Source organism: Leptonychotes weddellii, chromosome 3, assembly GCF_054177405.1.
Source record: "Leptonychotes weddellii isolate Sample4059 chromosome 3, ASM5417740v2, whole genome shotgun sequence".
Taxonomy (NCBI): Eukaryota; Metazoa; Chordata; class Mammalia; order Carnivora; family Phocidae; genus Leptonychotes; species Leptonychotes weddellii.
The window spans coordinates 165,372,742-165,392,291 of record NC_138371.1 but is presented as its reverse complement, the minus strand read 5'-3'; the positions used below and the strand labels follow the sequence as shown (position 1 = coordinate 165,392,291).

The following is a 19,550-nucleotide window of genomic DNA, read 5'->3' as shown; positions in this document are numbered from 1 at the left end:
TTTGTTGCTTTTTCTCTAGTTCTTAAATAAATAAAATCTTAAAAAAAACATATAATGGTTAGATCTAGAGATCAGTGTGGATTTATATTATCAAATTAGGTGATTAGTCCACTTGAAAATGATGAAACACATTAGCTAATTTGCAGGAAATGTTAATTGACCTAAAACGTGATTTGGGGGGACGTCCGTCTTCAACATTATTTTTTAGAGTATTCCCAACTGCACATTTAGGTGCAGAGGAGCAATTCCTGCCGAAGCAACAAAATTTAACAGAACATTTGAGATTTCTTTTAATAGAATTAGAACCTCATCAATTAATTAAAAAAATATTTCAGATGATCACCATCTGTTTTAGCTTGGGTCTCACCAAAGGCAGACTTTGAGACAAAGTTTCAAGTTGTCTTGAAGCTGCCCTAGGAAAGACCAGTGGGAGAATGGGAAGTGAGACAAGGAAAGGAAGGGTAGCCTCCCTTGGGAGGCAGTCCCAGAGGGCTACCCGCGGGCCATGCAGTTTCCCAGCACTGGCAGCCCACCCTGTGAAGGAGCAGAGGCTGCGGTGGTAGGGCAAGACTGCAAGCTAAGAGCTGCAATGGGGGGTAGGGGGCGCCTGGAGGGCCCAGTCGGTTAAGCGAGGCATCAGGTCATGATCCCAGGGCCCTGGGATGGAGCCCTGCATTGGGCTCCTTGCTCAGTGGGGAGCCTGCTTCTCCCTCTGCCCTTTGATCCTCCCCTGCTCATGCTCTCTCTCTCAAATAATTAAAATCTTAAAAAAAAAAAAAAAAAGCTGCAATTAGGAAGTAAGCCTCCACGAGGGTTAAGGCTTGGGGCATAGGGCTGATACCATTCTGCTTACGGGTTTCACACTCCTAATTGTGTATGGAGATTACGGTGCAGGGAGGGGGGGTTGCGAATTGATACGATTGGTTTACCTTTTTCTTCTGGTCTTCCTCCAGTATCCACACTAGCCCATTACCTTATTTCTCTAGAGCTTTTTCTTTTTCTGATTCATCTCTGTTTCCCATCACATATCAAAGGATGGGGTCTCCTGGATCTAAGTTCTAGAGATGGAGCGCATGCCCTAACGTGTGGTGGGATTTCAGAATAGGAGATCCGTTTTCTGTTGCTTCACCACTACCCGTAAGGAAGTATTTTTAAATCATTCATATAGAGCCTGTCACATTTGTGAGACAATCACACTTCCTCATCTTCTCCGCCCAGACCATCTGCTCTTTCTCGGAGCTAAGTTGACGTTACTTCTCCTATGTCCATACAACCATGTCCCATCTGTTCGCACCAGACAGGCACTTAACTTGTCCCGCACTGGTTTTTATTCTGCTCTGCATCATCCTTCTGCCCTCTCATTTTTCTCTGCATCCTGCATGGCATCACTTCCGACCTCCTTACTTCTATATACCATACAAACTAACATACTTACAGATGATTGTAAGTGTTGTGCCTCCAAGGTAGTCACACCCAAACACAAACAGGTCAAAATAAAAATCAAAACATAATAAAAATATGTATCATTTCATTGCAAATTTTCCCCTTGTTTCTTTGCATCAACATTAGGATGTTGTATTGAGTATTAAAATGATGTATAGCATATTTTCCTTGAGTTTCATTAAGGGTATTAAAGACAGAATTGCAGAATATTTGTTACAAAAGTAAGGGTTGGGTCACTTAGGATTGAGAGCCATTATGCTAGATGTACACCATTATACCATGCATACATATGACAAAATGTAATTGGGTTTTCAGTGGCCTGATGTGAATAAAGATAACGCAGTCTTCGTAATCTTCAAAATTATACATCAGATTACATTACATAAAAGACATTTTCTTATACCTTGTGTTTAGGTATATTACATAAATAGGAGACAAAGAAGCTTTTATTATTCTTAATATGGCCATACGTATTCCATAACTCTAACCATTCGTAAGAATATTTATAATTGTACCAAATAGGATTATTCTGCTCTTTGCCCATTTTTCTTTCCCGAGAGTGGTTTTAATCAAGTGGACAGGATCTTGCTGATAGTCACACTGCAGAGATAAAAGCAAAATGGATTCCTAGCCTCCCACTGTAGTGTTGTTAATATCACACCCCTCGTTTCCGGGCCCATTCAATAGTGAATATTCTCCATGAAAGAGGATAATGGATATAATGCTATTTAGCTTCTGGTTCCCCCCAAAGCCCACCTCGAGATAAGAATTTAGGTGCAAATCCCACCTCGGTATTTAAGAGGTGATCCCGGGAAGCACGATGAGGAGCTAGAGAAGAAGGCAGTCAATAATGAGCAGGTCACAGCTGTGGGTGTCGGGAATTAAATCCTACTAAAAACCCTTTAAGAGACTGAGCAGAACACACCTCAAAAATGTCTCACCAACAGACAAGAAAGCTGGGCTATTTGCCCAGCAGCCCTCCCTCATTAGATGAGTGTTGCTCCTGGGGGTTATAAGCCACCCTGCACTTTCGGCCTGCTTCATGTGTGGACCGAGCACACTCCTGCATCCAGAGAGAGCCCTTAGGCAGAGAGACATAGGTGCTTGTAGGAGAGGGGTCCACCGAAGCTCTAGTGACCTCCAGGATGGACAGAGAGGATATGGTTGGGACACCAGCAGCATCTGCTAAAAGTGGGGAAAAGGAAGTGAGACCAAATTGCCAATTCCCTTTATCCTATTACCTCAGATCCCAGGATAGGACATTTTTGCAGCACCAACGTTTTCCTTCTTTTAATTTATATGGCTACTGATTGGTACTACGTAAGCGACTTCTCTTGATGTAGCTGCCCTAGATCCTTGCCCAAGTGCAAGCCGGATTTCAGGACATCATCAAAACAGGAAAGATAGGCCAAACATCATAATCCCATCCCCTGACCAGGCTATGTCTTCTTCCCAAACTGCCCAGATGTCTCCTGTCCATCAGAGCAAGGCCAACACCCACAGATCTACTTCCCCCAGGGTTGTGTCAACAAAGTGGGACCCTATCTCTCACATGCTCACTTGTAAGACCTACTCAAAGATGTGAAGGTCAATATCAGCTTAAATGTTTCGTCTTGCTTGCTTGTGCATCTTCATGGCCAGTTTATGCTGATTGATTCAAACTGATTCAAACTCATGTATTCAACGTAATGTTCTAAAACAAAATGCATCCATTTGATCTTTTATTTCTCCTTTTTTCCAAGGTGAGATAATCACAAAAATACTGTGTCGGAAATTTATTATTCTTATTTCCATTGTTGGTAACATTTATTATTGTAAATCCATAGAAATGCAATTGAAAAGTGCACACACAGGAAGAATGTCACGACCACAGCAGCTAGTGAAAAAAGAACACATGAAAATATTTCAAAATTTCAGAAAATAAGCTAGAAATACAAAGTACTGAAAACTGATCGACTATTCTATGTCACTTAATTTTGCTTATTGATTTTAGCTTTTCTTTTTTTTTTAAGGTTTTATTTATTCATTTTAGAGGGACAGAGAGAGAGCATGAGCAGAAAGAGGGAGAAGCAGACTCCCCTGCTGAGCAGGGAGCCTGACATGTGGCTCGATCACAGGACCCTGGGATCATGACCCAAGCCAAAGGCAGACACTCAACCGACTGAGCCACCCAGGCGCCCCTGATTTTAGCTTTTCTATTTTTTATGGAGAATGAAGCCCAGGGCTCTCTTTCATCTTTCTCAGTGTTATTAGCTGAATTGTGTAACCAAAAAAGTATATTGAAGTCCTACCCCCAGTGCCTCAGAATGTGGCCTTCATTGCAAATAGGGTCATTGCAGATGTAACTGGTAATGATGAGATCATTATGGAATAGGGTAGGACCTAATCCCACATGACTGGCTCTCCTTAGGAGACTCTTACCCGGGGACATCACCTTGTGACAACAGAAGCGGAAATCGCAGTGGCTGCCATTGCGAGCCAAGGAACACCAAGGATGGCCAGCAAACACCAGCAGCTGGAAAAGGCAAGGAACAGTCCTGCCCTTCAGGTTTCCGTGGGAGCACGGCCCTGCTGACCCCTGGATTTGGGACTGACAGCCTCTGGGACTGTGAGGCACTAAAGTTCTGTTGTTTTAAGCCCCCCACTTTGTGTACTTTTTATGGCAGTCCTAGGCGACACTCAGCTTTTCTCTTTAATTCATATTTTAAAATTCCCTCTCCCATCTGCTATTCACCTGTTTCCCTTTGCACTTCCTTAATTTCTAACTAGGTAAAAGCTATGTTAAGATTTACTTCTGCCCAGCAACCATAGGGACTTGGTTTATGGTGCTCTTTATAGCAACCCCATTGTCCCAAAGGTGACAATTTCTTTGATCTCCCATGTCATGTACAAGATGATAAGATCAGGAACCAAAAATCACACTGGTAAAATCTTCCCACCCATCATGTCCACCAAATGTAAAATTGCTTTGTTAAGGCTGTGGGTTTTGGTCCGTCCAGCATCAAGGAGAGACTGTCAACATGCTCGCTCACCTGGCTCCAACCTCCCGCCTTCCCCTGTACCAATCTCTTTCATAGTCCTGACTCCCCTTGTACTCCCTCTGCAGATGAATCGTGGTCCAGTCACTAGGGCCAATTCTGACGTTAGGTAAGGAATGTGAGAGGTTCTGGTCCGCTGCTCTGTGATGGCGGCTGAATTCCACACCCTTGGGCTCCTTTCGCACCTTGCGCATTGCATTCCTTTATAAAAGCAGGTACACTCTACTTGGAGGTCATTGTCTAATTGCCTGTGTCTTCCATGCAATTGCAAGTGGGGCCTGTCTTTCATCTTTGTTTCCCCAAGGCTTAGCATGGTGATTGGCACACAGTAGGCCTTCAACATATATATTCAATTGAATGAGATGAATGAGGGAAAGACAATCAAGCCATACTTGCTGCTTCCCCCCTCCCAATCTGACAATTGGATGGGCTTCAGATTGTCCAGATATCCAGCATCTGCCTCATGCCCCAATGAGTGGGTAGTGTGGACAAAGGATTTCCAAACCCATTGCAAGATAAATTATGTTCTGGGGCACCTGGCTGGCTCAGTTGGAAGAGCATGCAATGCTTGATCTTGGAGTCATGAGTTCAAGCCCCACACTGGGTGTAGAGATGACTAAAAATAAATCAATAAACCTAAAAAAAAGATAAATTATGTCCTAGGAAAGTCTCAGAAAGTCTACTGGTAGAACCGCATAAACAAAGGGATTTATTCCCCTTTATGTTATTTCAGTGGTAGTATGTATGTATAGAAACTGGGGTTGGTTCAAAGGTTAAAGTGAGGTGATCCTTCTGATTTGGCATTTTTAAAATTTTTTAAATTTTTTTTTAAGATTTTATTTATTTGAGAGAGAGAATGAGAGAGAGAGAGCATGAGAGGGGGAGGGTCAGAGGGAGAAGGAGACTCCCTGCTGAGCAGGGAGCCCGATGTGGGACTCGATCCCAGGACTCCAGGATCATGACCTGAGCCGAAGGCTGTCACTTAACCAACTGAGCCACCCAGGCGCCCTTATTATTTTTTTAAAGATTTTATTTATTTATTTGACAAAGCACACAAGCAGGGGAGTGGGAGGGGGAGAAGCAGGCTCCCCACTGAGCAGGGAGTCCGATGTAGGACTCGATCCCAGGACCCTGGGATCATGACCTGAGGCGAAGGCAAATGCTTAACTGAGCCACCCAGGTGCCCCTGATTTGGCAATTATTTACGACCTTGTGGACATAACTATGGGACTGGAATATTTATTTATAAGGGATTATTCAGCAATGAGTGCCCCACCAGTGGCCAAAAAGATACGAAAGAATAGCGACCTGAGTTTTCTGAACCAGCAGATAGTAGTCTGTCCTCACCTGCAGGCCAAGGAGGTTCTACCCTGTGTAAATGAGCCAGACCAACTGGGACTCAGATGGACCCTGTGTAAGCGAGCCTGACTCTGAGGAGGAAGGAACGCTCATAGAAGTGGTGGGATCTTGGGGCGCCTGGGTGGCTCAGTCATTAAGCGTCTGCCTTCAGCTCAGGTCATGATCTCAGGGTCCTGGGATCGAGCCCTGCATCAGGCTCCCTGCTCCATAGGAAGCCTGCTTCTCCCTCTCCCAGTCCCCCTGCTTGTGTTCCCTCTCTCATTGTGTCTCTCTCTGTCAGATAAATAAATAAAATCTTAAAAAAAAAAAGAAGTGGTGGGATCTTGACACTAACCTTGGATAGTCCCTAGGACCATATGTTGGTCTGGCTGAGTGTCCTTTAAGAGACCCTAACTTGGTGCTCCTATGTTCTTCCAATGAAAACATGCCCATTGTGGGTTATAATCCTGATCTCTGGTGCTGATAACTCTTTTATTCCCTTACAGTTGCTCTGTGTAGTATCCTCAACCAAACCTGCTCCACCAGCCACCAGATGATTAGAACATCTGTTCAATATCTTCCTGATTTGTTATTCATCTCAGAAGTGAGTTTTTCAAACACCTTTAGGCTTCTCTTCTCCAGACTAAATATTTCTGTAACTTTTCAACCCTTTGATTATTTTTTTTAAAATTCTCTCCAGTTTTCCATGTATCCTTACACCATGGAGTTTAAGTAGTGTATGAGACTCTACATACAAGATAGAGGCATAAAATATCAATGATCATGACATATTTGTGATGATAACTGACAAGGTCTAATCTCTTATTCCAGACTTCCTAAAGGAAAGGAAAAGAGCTTCTAACACAATAGGCTGATAAACCATAGAGTTGGATCGATAAGGAAAATAATCCACCTGAATTCTTGAGATAAAAGGTTATTTAAAAAATTATTCCATGCTCATTAAGAACAACTTTTTATTCCTGGTAGTTTATAGAAATTCCAGCTAACAGTCCATCATACCAAATATGAAAACATTGGGTTTTAGCAACAATTCTATTTAAAAGAAATGATCTGTATACCGTTACCAGACATTGTATGTTACCATCGTGAAATGTGAACACAAACATGTATGTAAAATAGAAAAAGGTAATTATGTTTTCTATGTTTTTTATGGCACCTTGACATATTTCATATAAGACTCTTGGGAGAGCCGGAAGGGCGTGTGCGATGGTGAAGTGCCCAGAGCCTGGAGCCTGGCTTCAAATCCCAGCTCATTCTCAACTAACTGTTAGACCCCGACAAGTCTCCTTAACTCCTTTCCTCATCTGTGGAGAGGGAATGATGGTAATAATAACACCTGCCTCTAGGGGGCTTCTGAGCATTAAATAACTTAATACATTAAAAAGAAAAATCTCTTAGAACAGGTCCTGCCCATAGTAAGTTCCTACAATTATTATCATTATAATTTCCGTAATTATACTCTGAACATTGGCAAGGAGGCTGAAACAGTTTTCAAAATCGAGCCTGTCTATTTGTGCCAGAACTCTTAGGAGACAGTTCGTTCCTCAAGTAGTAATTAGAAATGAAGAATCAGAACAGTGTGATCATGCCTTTTGACAAAGGCCCCAGGAATGCATTTTCTGGCTTAGCTCAGCTGCTCTCCCCGTGGTGTTCCCAGGGTGTGCGAATAGCAAACGGAGGGTGAGGAGACCATTCTCCTCCTCCTCCTTTCTCCAGGACCCACCTGTGGTCTGTTTATCGCTATAGCATCTCTCGCCGGCCTGAGATCCAAATGAGGCCTCAGATGTCCACAGGGGCCCTCATGGAGGGAAGCAGGCTGGGCACCAGCAATCAACAGACACACTTAGCTCACACGTTAATTACACGTGGAATATTCTCCCACTGACACAAACAAAAATTGCTTTCTCCCAGTTTTTAAAGACATAGGCTCACTCTATATATCTTTCATGTTCCCTCTTTTGATGGTGACCCAGATACAGAGAACTGTTTTTTGGGTTTTGTTTTGTTTTGTTTTCATGAGGAAGTCGACAATACAGGCATGCTAATAACAGCCCCTGAAGAGTTCGGAACAGGGAGTGATAGAGATCATGTCGAACTGACCAGCATGTGTCCTATCTAAGGAGTTGAGCCACTCCTAAGCTCTACTCGGGATGCCATGAGGGAATGGGGGAAACAGAAATGCAGCCAAGAGCTTTGGACTTTAATAAAGAATTTCCCAACTGTTAAACATTGGCTCACAGTAACACATGTAGACCGATCAAAATAATGGTGCAGAGAGGTGACAGGTACAAGATGTCCATTCCAAGGTGCCATGGTGTGCACTAACATTATAAATTGGACATGCTATCGAGGGTGACCCTGGAGTTGTGCAACATGGTGGCATGGATCCAAACCACAGTAAGCAAGGGATCTCTCTATCTCTGAGCAGAGACAGAGAGACTGTTGTTCAGACTTCAGTGTGCACGAAACCAGTGAGATGCTTGTTTACAATGCAGAGCCCCGAGGCTCATTCCCTGAGATTCTGAGGGGAGGCCCAGGAATTTGAATTAAAAAAAAAAAACAAACCATTTTTAGTCGTCTTCGTTTTTTAGAAAAGCTTTGGCTTTACAAGAAAATTGGGAAGATAGCACAAAGGATTCCCATAAACCCTACATCCGCCTTCCCCTATTATTAACATCCTATCTTACTATGGTCTATTTGTCACAATTAGGTAACCAATATTGATACATTTTGATGAACTAAAGTCCGTACTTTATGTAGATAGCCTTAGTTTTTACCTACTGTCCGTTTTCTGTTCCAGGATCCCATCCAGGATGCCCCGTTACATTGAGCTGTCATGTCTCCTTAGGCTCTTCTTGGCTGTGATGGTTTTTTTACTTTCCTTCTTTTCCATGACCTTGACAGTTTTGAGGAGTACTGGTCAGGAAGTCTGCAGGATATCCCTTTATTGCAACTTGCCTGATGTTCTTCTAGTGATAAGACTGAGGTTATAGATAGTTGGGGAAAATACCCACAAAGGTAAAATGCCATTTTCATCATACAGTATAAAGTATACATACTATCAGCCTGACTCATCAGCCTCACGTTGACCCTGATCACCTGGTAGAGGTCGGTTAGTCAGGTTTCTCCACTGGAAAATTATCCGCTACCCCTTTCATACCGTCCTCTCTGGAAGGAAGTCCACACTTGGGCAGAGAGTTATGTTCCACCTGTTTGAGGATGTGGTATGTATATAAATTATTTGGAATTCTTCTGCACAGGAGATTTGTATCTCCTCCCTCACTGTTTATTCAACCACTTGTTTATATCAGTATAGACTCATGGACATTTATTTTATACTTTGGGTTATAAGCCAGTATCACTTCATTTGTTTTGTTGTCAAGTTATTTCGACTTTGGCCTCTGGGAGCTCTTTCGGTTGGCTCCCGTATCACGCTGACATACCCCAATCAGTGTGGGGTTTCAGTCATCTTCTTTTTTTTAAGATTTTATTTATTTATTTGAGAGAGCGTGAGAGAGAGATCATGAGCAGCGGGGAGGGTAGAGGGAGAAGCAGACTCCCTACTGAGCGGGGAGCCCGACGCGGGGCTCGATCCCAGGACCCTGAGATCATGACCTGAGCCGAAGGCAGACGCTTAACCAACTGAGCCACCCAGGCGCCCTTGAGTCAGCATTTTCAAAAAGCGCCCAAGTGATTCTGGTGCTGGTGGTCCAAGGACTGCACGGTGAGAAAATGTGGCTTGATGGTGTGCCGTGAGCTCTGCTAACCACAGAATCCCACCCATTCGCTGATTCCTTCTGCAAGCCACCTCTGTCTACTGGACTCGTTCAGCAAACACAGACTATCAGCTCCCTGCCTCCTCCCAACAGGCACTGTGCTAGATTCTGGGAATGCAGAGCTTGTCTGGGAATTCAGACTGAGGTGGACATGCTATGGGGGAAATAGGAATGTGGCTAACAAGAGAGAGGAAAAGAGTACCTGCCAACATTTTACCCATCCTTAGCTTCCCAGAGAGCTTTTCTAGAGAAAAGAACGTATTAAGAATTGAGAGAAGATACAAGGGACAGAGCAGAATAGGGGACATTGGAGGGGTTGGGCTCAAAAGCACCTATGGAAGATTTGGAATTAAACAGAAAAAAATGCTTTATCCTCTGAGACTGAGAAAAGGAAATTGGCTATAGAAATTTTATAGATTGGCTGATGTTGGGGGAGGCATGTTTGAGGTCACCTAAACGGCTTTAATTTTCTTTCTTTTTAAAGATGTATTTATTTGTTTTAGAGAGACAGAAAGAGAGAGAAGCAGAGGGAGAGGGAGAAGCAGACTCCCTGCTGATCAAGGAGCCCGATGCGGAGCTCAGTCGCAGGACCCCGAAATCATGACCTGAGCCAAAGGCAGACACTTAACCAAATGAGCCACCCAGGTGCCCCTCAACAGCTTTTATTTTCTGAATGAAACAGGATGCCAGGTCATCCTTACAAGAGGGAGGGGTCTGGAAACACAGAGGCTGGAATAGCGTTAAAGTTTTGAAATAGCGGTTGGGGTGCATCGGTTAGAATCAAGTCAGGAGACAAAACCACAGCAATAACTTGAAAAAAGAGAATTAAATATAAAGAATTGTTAACCTACTTCATGATAACCCCAAGATACCACAGAGGAGCCAGCTACCACCTCTCGGGCTAGACAAACAAAGGGAAATGCCTGGAATAATTAAAACATTACAACTTAGAGGAGTGGTCCCATGGGACTGGGACCCAGTAGTCAGAGGAGGGGATGCTGGCCGGTTGGTGATGGTCAGGAGCGATGTGTTGCAGGTCTGCAAGTGTTGGACCACCTGGAAACTGGATTCGGCTGCTACTGCAGGAAGGCACTGCCTCTCCTGGGGGAAGAGGCATTGCTGGGGTGTTGCTCAGAGGAATCACAGGCAGAAAGGAGGTCACTGTGCCCTCCTTCTTCCTCCAGGCTTGCAGCCTTCCTGCAGCACCCCGAACTGGAAGAGCCCAATGCGTGGTTTGCGGGGTCTCAATCTAGCACCACAAAGCCAAGTAGAGAGGCATGGGTTTGGAACTGAGAGACAATGATGGTCATGGGCCACCTCTCAACCATGTGAGTGACATTTAGGGACTAAATACACTTGTGGGTCTGTATACTGGCTGAATTTCTTTACTCCCTTGTCTGCAAATCATTTCTTGTTCTCCTTTGCCATGTTGGAGATTTCTTCTCATTCCAGGGGTCAGCCCCTGATTCCCTTGGTTGCTTAACCTCTTCCAGAAAAGTCTTGATGGACCATCTGGTTCAAAAGGAACCAAAGGGTTACCCCATCAACCCAACAAATGGAAAAACAAAATGTGGTATATACATGTGATGGGCTATTATTCAGTCATAAAAATGAAGGAAATTCTGACACGTGCTACAAAGTGGATGAACCATGAGGGCATTATAGAAGTCAGTCCTAAAAAGACAAATACTGTATGATTCTGCTTATATGGGGCACCTAGAGTAGTCAAATTTATAAAGACAGAAAATAGAATGCGGTTGGCAGGGCATGGTGGGGTGGGGAAATGGGAAGTCCGTGTTGAATGGGTACAGAGTTTCAGTTTTGCAAGATGAAGAATGTTCTCTAGATGGAGGGTGGTGATGGTTGCTCAACAATATGAATATACTTGATGCCACTGAATGTGCACTGAAAAAATGATTAAGATGGTGAATTTTATATTGTGTGTATTTTACCACAATGAAAAAAAAATTTTTAAAGATCAAAAACAAGGTTACAGCTGGAGGGAATAGGTGGGTGGGTGTGACCTGGTGGGTCACATGTCTCTATTTTGTGGTTCATTCCTCAACTCAACTTCATGAGTGGCATTTTCCAGGCCTTGCTTCATAAGTTCCAATGAGCTTATGTCCTCATTTCCTTGGCTGCACACATACCCCAGATGTATAAGCGTAGAAACAGCCCTCTCTCCTTGTACCAGGGGATGATACTACTACCTAATATATGTTTTTAACCCAAATTGTCTTTTTCTTTTCTTAGCATTTCTTTCCAAAGATTTTATTTTGCAGTAATCTCTACACCCAACGTGGGGCTCGAACTCACAACCCCAAGATGAGGAGCCGCACACTCCACCAACTGAGCCAGCCAGGCGCCCCACTAATAGCTAATATTAACTGAGTATTTACAATATGCCAGTCACGTGTACTAATCAGAACAAACTTCCTTTGCAGACACTCTTCTCATCTCCGTATTACAGATGAGGAAACCAAAGCTTAGGTTGTGACTAGCCTCAGGTCGCCTAACTGCGAAGGGGAGAAGCCAGGACTGAGCGTGCGCCCCAACCGCTGTACTCTACCGCCCCCTAGTGGGCCCTGGTCTCGCGGCGTTTCCCCGACACTGCACTCCGGGAGGAGCACCCCGGTGTCCCTCCCACTGGGCAAGAAGTCATTTTGCAGTCGTTATATTGTGCTTTCAGGGAGGTCCAGAGACCCCCTCCTCCCAGCCCTGGCACCACACTGGCTGTGTAGGGCAAGGGACAGCAGTGGCTGAGTTTGGCGCATGCCTAAGCAAAGCTCCTCTGGTGCTCAACCCCCAGGAGCAGCCCTGGTGGGGGGATTGTCCTGTGTGGGTTACAGTGTTCCGTCGCTCCCTGCAGGAACCTCTCTGATAGATGTGACCGTTTTCCTAAGCCTCTCTGTTTGTACGGATGCTTGGAGCCATAAAGAAACTCCTGGATTTCTAGATCCCAGCTATACAAAGTGTTTTCTAAAGTCAGCAACTCTCCAAGTGTCTCTCCCGATCTGAGTGGGCTGCGTGGGGTTGTGAGTGGGGGATCTACCCCTTGAGAAGTGCCTTTCCCACAGCACACGGGCCCCTGGGGGTGCCTTCGGCATTTCTGGCCGGTAAGGGTCCCGGTCTATCAGGTGAGCAGATACCGTCTGTTGTTTGATCCAGGATTCCCACATTGCATTGGGTGGTTATGTGTGTTTAGTCTCTTCTAATCTACAGTAATCCTCCCTCCCACCTGATAGTTTATTGTTTTGTCTCGTGGAACTCTTTGGAAGAGTCTGGGTGAGTCGTTTCAGATGGTCTCCGATGCGGAATTTGTCTAATAGTTTCTTCATGATTGGATTCAGGTTAAATATTTTTGGCAAGAATACTTTGTAGATGATGTTTTGTACTTACTGTCTCACATTACAAGGCAGAAAAAACCTCCTTTGGGAATTACACACTCAACAAATACATATTGATAGCATGTTGCATGTTGAGTTGCGAACTCTGCTATGCAATGAGGATGCGTGGGTGCCGTTGATAGATTGTGAGGTGAGAGGTTTAAACAGAACCAAACAAAACCACAACAGCAGGCTTAGCAATTGGCAATCGGTTTGGCTGCACATAACAGAAAATTCAACTCACAGTAGCTAAACCAAATAGAGGTTCAGGTTTTGGTTTCGGTTTTAATTTTGTATTTTGCACAGCTGCAAGTCCAGTGCTGATATGATAGCTTCACCATATTCTCTTTCTCTCTTTCTATCTGCCATCATTAGGGGATTGCTTTAGTTCCCACGGACCCATGACTTCTGCCCTTCAGACGTTTGACCTCCTGCCGGGCAGGAAGGAGAAAAAGGGCATGCCTACTGACTGCTGTGCTTTGAAGGAGTTTTCCCAAAAGCAGCTCGGAGTGATTCTGCTCATGTCTCATTGGTTAGGATTGTGTCACATGGTCAACGGCATATGCAAGGTTGTGTGGGAACACTGCTACCCTTAACAAAAACAGGGCTCCTGGCCCGGTGGCTCAGTTGGTTAAGTGTCTGACTTTGGCTCAGGTCATGATCCTGTCCTGGGACCGAGTCCCACATCAGGATCCTTGCTCAGCGGGGAGCCTGCTTCTCCCTTTGCCTCTGCCCCTCCCACCCATGCGTGTTCTTTCTCTCTCTCAAATAAATAAGATCTTTAAAAACAAAAAACAAAAAACAAAAACAGGACTCTATTAGTAAGGAAGAAGGCGAGAATAGGTATTAGGTAGGCAATTGGCAGTCTTGGCCATGGAGGATAACAAAGACCTTTAATGGCTGGGGAGACAGCTACACAGATTAAACATGAAAATTGGAAAGTTCCCACCAACTTAGGGAAAACCTGATTGTTCTGTAGCCATGGTAACAAGTAGCCACTAGAACTGGTTTTATATCCATTCAATCGATCGATGACAACTTGCCCCAGTGAACATATCTTTACAGGCTAAACAATTAGTTCAACCCCTATCTTATGAAAATAAGCCAGAGATTGGCTCACTTTATTTATTTATTTATTTTAAAGATTTTATTTATTCATTTGAGACACAGAGATACAGAAAGAGAGAGGGCATGAGCAGGGAGAGGGGCAGAGGGAGAGGGAGAAACAGGCCTCCCGCTAAGCGAGGAGCCCGATGCGGGGCTCGATCCCAGGACCCTGGGATCATGACCTGAGCCGAAGGCAGACGCTTAACCATCTGAGCCACCCAGGTGCCCCTTGAGATTGGCTCACTTTAATAAACACACCTGAGTGCCTACCAATCAACAATAGCTCGGCCAGCAACTACACTTCTACAGATGACGTTAACCCACTTATGCCTCCGAAAGTCTCCCAATTCCTGAGCTCATGTTCCCAAAACCCTATGTAAGTGAACACTGTACTCCACACAGAGAGACTGAGTCTGGCCAGCATAGCTCTCCCTTACTAGATAAGCAATGCGTTCAGCTTTGTTTTCTTATTTCAGGTATCAAGTGTGGTCCTGTTATAATAAAACCAGAATCGTATTTTTTAATTTGTTTGTATCCTCCATGGAGGACGCATTCCCCAAGCACAGTCTTCAAACATCTCCCTCCGTAGCCTTAGTGGACAAGGCTCCAGAGCACGCAGAGATGTCTGCAAGCATCCAGCAGCACAGGATGATGGAGAAAGGCAAGACAAAGACCCAGAGCACCTGGCATAGGGGAACCATCCAGATGTAGACAGTTATAGGTGATCTGTCTGTTTAGAGCAGACCTCTTGCTTACTGTTCAAAAATAGAGGATAGAGGCAGGACACTAACTCAACAGTTTAGGGCAGGAGTAGGAACACTAGGGTCTGTGGGCCAGTCTGCCTCCCCTCCTACGCACCTGCACCCCGCCCCCAGCCTTGTATTTAATATTTTTAAGTGGTTACATTTGGGGAAGGGAAATAGCCTTTTTGTTGTGGTGCTGGTGGTAGTAAATTATATCTAACACAAAATTTACCATTTTAACTATTTTTATGTGTACAATTCAGTGTATGTTCTCAATGCTGTGTAACAATTACCACTATCCATTTCCAGAACTTTTTCATCACTCAACAGAACTCGGTCCCCATTAAACAATAACTCTCCATTCCTCACTCCCTCCAGCCTCTGGTAACCACTGTTCTCCCTTCTACCTTCTGTCTCTACAAATTCGCCTATTTTAAGTACCTCATATAAGTGGAATAACACAATACTTGTCTTTTTGTGTCTGGCTTATGACCCTTGTAAAATATTATTTCGAGATTTATCCATGTTGTAGCAGGTGTCAGACTTTCCTTCCTCTTAAGCTGCATAATATTCAATTGTATGGATATGCCTCACTTTGTTTATCCTTTTGCCTTACTGGGGAACACTTGGGTTGTTTTCACCTTTTGGCTACTGTGACTAATGCTGCTAGAACACTGCTACCCAAGCAGAAGTGTTAGTTTTAAATTTATATGAGCAACTACACAATATTCTCTCTCTCTTGCCTCTTGGCATTCCAAGTCTAACATCGCTACTATCTGGCACTCCGCAGGAAAAGTTTGCCAACCCCTAGTTTAAGGGATGGGCTCAGGACAGAGAGTGATCCTGGCAGAAGTCCATTCATATTGGCTTGTTGAATGAGGAGGAGAGAAGAGAAGAGTTGGTATTTGCTGGGAATGAACACGTGGGGCTTGCATTTGTTTGCTAGGACCGCCATAACAAAGTACCACAGACTGGGTGGTGGGAAACTACAAAAATTTATTTCCTCACAGTCTGGAGGCTGGAAGTCCAAGATCAAGGGGTCAGCAGGGTTGGTTTCTTTGGGGGCCCCTCCCTGGTTTGTAGATGGCTGTGTTCTCCTTGTATCTTCACATGGTCTTCCCTGTGTGTGTGTGTGTCCGTGTCCTCATCTCCTGTTCTGAGAGGGACACCAATCATCCCATTAAGGTGGGATTAGGGCCCACCTGAATGACCTTATTCAGCCTTAATTACATCTCTGAAAGCCCTATCTCCAAACACAGTCACATTCTGAGCTGCTGGATGGAGGTTAGAGCTTCAACCCCAAAATTTTGAGGGAACACAATTCCGCCTCTACCAGAGTCCACACTCCACCCAGGAGATACCAGGCCTTTAAAAGACCAACAAATTCTTAACGCAACCTGGTAGCGACGGTGTTGGAAGTGAGGAAATACACTGATGTGCTCCCGCCCTCATAAATATTGGCTCAGAAACTGGGTAGGTCTGAGTCGGCTGGTGGAGAGAGCTCACTGCCATAGGGTTTGCCGAGGACAAGAGCAAAGGACTTCCTTTTTGACAGAATGTATTTTTGTAGCATTTCCTAGATTTTTTTTTCTTGTGACGATAGAGAGTATCGAAAAAAAAGAGAGAAAGAAAAGCCATTATAATTTTAGCAGCAATTAACCTGAATTCGGGTAGGAGTGCTTCGGCCCTGCTGCGAGCCGGTTACAGCAAAGTTGTCCAGCCCAGGTTTTCCGTTGGGAATCCTGCTCCCACACCCCTCTCTGCCCTGAGGACATCATTACCACACTCACTCCAGTCCACAGTTCTCTCTTCTCTATTTCAAAAAAAGTTATGACTAGAGGACACTTTAAAGGAACATGACCAGATAGACTTTGGGGCGCAGAAGTGATCTGCCACTCAGTGGAGGCAGCTGGGGCCAAACTCATGTCACATTTTTCTTTCTTCTCTTTGGCTCAGAGGCAGAAAATACTACAGTTTCTGACCTCTGACATGAAAAGAAAAGAAAAAAGAAAAGAAACCCAGCCCATAAGTCCCCATACATCAACCCCCCACTAACAGAGCAAGAATAGACACTTTGAAATGTTTAGAACAAAAACTTTCACACAGACTGACCTTGGTGCATTTGAGGACACCGGAGCGGATTCCAGATGAATTCGAAGCAGCAGCGGCAATAAATGATCCAGTTGCAAGAACTATCATAAGACAATCCTTTTGAAATGCTGTGAAGCCAGCAAATATTTCTAGTGCCCCCAAAACCGGTTTGGAAAATGTAGAATGGTTTGTTTAAGGTAGTGGTTCTTGACAGAATAGAAGAAGCTACTTACTTCCAAACTAGATTTAAGTACAGTGGATTGGATATTAAAAATAAAAGATTCAGGGGGCGCCTGGGTGGCTCAGTCGTTAAGCGTCTGCCTTCGGCTCAGGTCATGATCTCCAGGTCCTGGGATTGAGCCCCGCATCAGGCTCCCTGCTCAGCGGGGAGTCTGCTTCTCCCTCTCCCTCTGCCTCTCCCCACTGCTCCTACTCTCTCTCTCTCTCTCTCTGTATCTCTCTGTCTCAAATAAATAAATTAAAAAAAAAATTCTAAAAAAAAATAAATAAATAAAAGATTCAGGGGCGCCTGGCTGGCTCAGTCGGAAGGGCATGTGACTCTTGATCTCTGGGTCCCGAGTTCAAGCCCATACTGGGTGTAGAGATTACCTAAATAAATCAATACAAATAACCTTAAAAAAATAAAACATGAAAGACTCAGGCAACCAGTGTATAATTTCAGACACCCAATGCCGTTAGCATACTGTGTGTTCTCCTTAGATGTACAATGCCCTCCTCTCCAGAATATTCTCTATTCTTTGTCCCCTGGGACTGCTGTTTTCAGCAGCATTTTCTTCGAATACATTTCCTTGAACCCTCCTGTTCCCACCAGTTTTTCCCTGTGTGGACCTCATTTGCTTCTCTCAACTTCCAGATTCTATATCGTCTCCTATTTGGACCTCACATTGCCTGTGGAAGGAAGTACTAATGCCTCCAAAACTGAGTCCTAGACTTAGAAGCTGGTGCGTCGCCGTGGCTGATCTAGGTCCGACCCACGGGGGAGGTCGCTCCCGTTGTCAGGTGCCTTTATACAGTGTCCGGCACGTAGTTTGGATCTGTGCTCAGTAAGGTTAGATTCCATTATTGTGGAGACAGGCTAGACCTAGCAAGACTTTAGAGGGTGGCAGTGGAGATGAACGGGTAACTAAACACGGAATAGAAATAGAAACAAGCTCTAATACCACCATGGCTTCCCCTTTGTCCTCAAGGCTCATGGTCCATTCCCTTTACATACGGGATCCCAAAGAGAGAATGCTTCTGGCTTGTCTTCTTATGTCGTCCCAGCCAATTTCCCACCATCAGGTTCCTCCTGGACACCTTGGCCTCTCTGCAATTACACCTAGAAGAAAAGGCCTCTTTTTCTCGCACAGGACCTCCCTCCTGATTCTAGTTTCTGGTCTGAAAGAGTTACCTGCCTCCGAGGTATTTGACTCCATGGAAGGATGCATCTCCTTTCCCTGCCTTCCATTCTCAGGTGTGGTTCCTAAGTGTAGAGGCGGTTGGCTTCAGCGCTAGCAGTCGTGCAGTTGTGTGAGATCTTGCCCACGTGGCACACTTGGGGCATCCATGTAGTCACCTATGCCATGAAAGAAGGTGGCTCCGTTACAACCAGGACTCACGCTTTGCCATTTGAAGGGTAATATTAATACCTACCTTCCTGGTTGATTTGAATTGGTTTGAGAAGATGTCTACTAACTTGTCCCAAGGACTTCAAATTCATGGAGTCACACAATGGTAGAGGGAAGAGAGACCTGGACATTCCAAATTAGAATCTCAACTATGGAACTGAAGTAAAGTGTCAAGGCTCCCCCAAAGGGAGTCTTTTGAATTTGCTAACTTCTTCTACTTCAGTGTGATGGATTCATTAACTGAGATTAGACTGTGAAGCTTGAGTCTGGGGAGAGAAACTGAAAAGAAGGGAAAGGAGAGAGGACCATAAGGACAAAGGAATAATCAAAAGGCAGCTTCTGGAAACAACGTATCTGCTTCCTAATTTGTCTTCATCCCTGTCCTAAGACACCAGGGATGGTTTTGATAGCTTCCCCATCACCAATATCCTGACCTTAATTAAGATCATGTAAGTCTGTGTGCTCTATTCTCTTGCATAAAGACTGCTGCCCACCCAGTCTTGGTATGACTGCCATTGCATGAATAATATCAGTTTACAATTCTCACACTCTTACCTCAGGCCGACTCCTTCACTGTTGAACTCTATCTCCTCATCTTCAACTATTCAAGAATAGATGCAATTCTTAATAGTCTCTCCTGAAACAACTATTTTCACTTCTTATTAGATGCTTAAAAAATATTTTGTTCAAAAATATATATCTTTTTATATATATATACTATTTTTCTGTTCCCCATTACGAAGACTCTCAGACTGGCTGGTACTTGCTGTGCTCATTTCCTCACCTCCCATTCTTTCTTCCACCCAATCCAGGTGGGCTTTGGACCCATGACTCACTGAAATTGTTCTCAGTAGGCTCATCAGGGACATCTACCTGGCAAGAGCCAACGGTCAGTCCTTTGTCCTTAGCACAGTCAACCTCTCAGCAACTTTGGACATTCATTCCCATCTTTTTAAAAAAAAATTATTATGACATCTTT

The 19,550-nt window shown here is 44.4% G+C and overlaps 1 long non-coding RNA gene across 5 annotated transcripts; it reads left to right on the top strand.

Moving 5' to 3' along the window:
- The first annotated feature begins 889 nt into the window (after window positions 1-889).
- Window positions 890-18,287, top strand: LOC145720698 (uncharacterized). Of its 5 annotated transcripts, none has more exons than XR_014143879.1 (6): window positions 890-6,423; window positions 6,651-6,752; window positions 7,017-7,163; window positions 8,884-9,064; window positions 10,801-10,944; window positions 17,818-18,287. It is a non-coding gene; the product is annotated as an uncharacterized LOC145720698 (long non-coding RNA). The 5 variants fall into 5 exon arrangements; XR_014143880.1 differs by lacking the exon at window positions 17,818-18,287 and adding an exon at window positions 12,061-15,014; XR_014143878.1 differs by lacking the exon at window positions 17,818-18,287 and having other exon boundaries at window positions 915-6,423; window positions 10,801-15,014.
- Window positions 18,288-19,550: the final 1,263 nt, after the last annotated feature.